Raw genomic sequence first — 482 nt, 5'->3', positions numbered from 1 at the left:
TCGCTTAGACCCAATGACTCAAGATGCATTTCTACATCGACAGTCCATGGCATATAATTTTTCCCCGTAATGTCGAGTGCAACAGATTCGAGCTTTGTCAAGTTTGACATGGTGGTACTAAAAAAAATTATGATGCATTTTATTAGTTAATGAATATTGCAATACAAAGTAATGGATAAACAACAAATACAAGCATTCGTACAAATAAAGAAAACACATGAGGAGGATATTCTCCGATAAGTACAAGATTCGTGAGTATTATAACCAAAATAATTAAAAATAACTTTGTGAAAGCCATCTTCTTTTTTCTTCAAAAATTTGATGAAGAATAATTTTAGAGAAGAAGAGAAAGTTGGAGTGATTGAATGTGTTTGTGAGATCATATTTATAGGGCAAAAACTAGCCGTTTTGTTACCGTTTATGACCGTTGGTGTACAAGAAAATAAATGTATGTATTTGTATAATTTTATGGTAATAATATG

Source organism: Primulina huaijiensis, chromosome 1 (genome assembly GCF_012295235.1).
Source record: "Primulina huaijiensis isolate GDHJ02 chromosome 1, ASM1229523v2, whole genome shotgun sequence".
In the NCBI taxonomy this organism is placed as follows: Eukaryota; Viridiplantae; Streptophyta; class Magnoliopsida; order Lamiales; family Gesneriaceae; genus Primulina; species Primulina huaijiensis.
The sequence above is the reverse complement of the archived record's forward strand: the minus strand, read 5'-3'. Positions refer to the sequence as shown.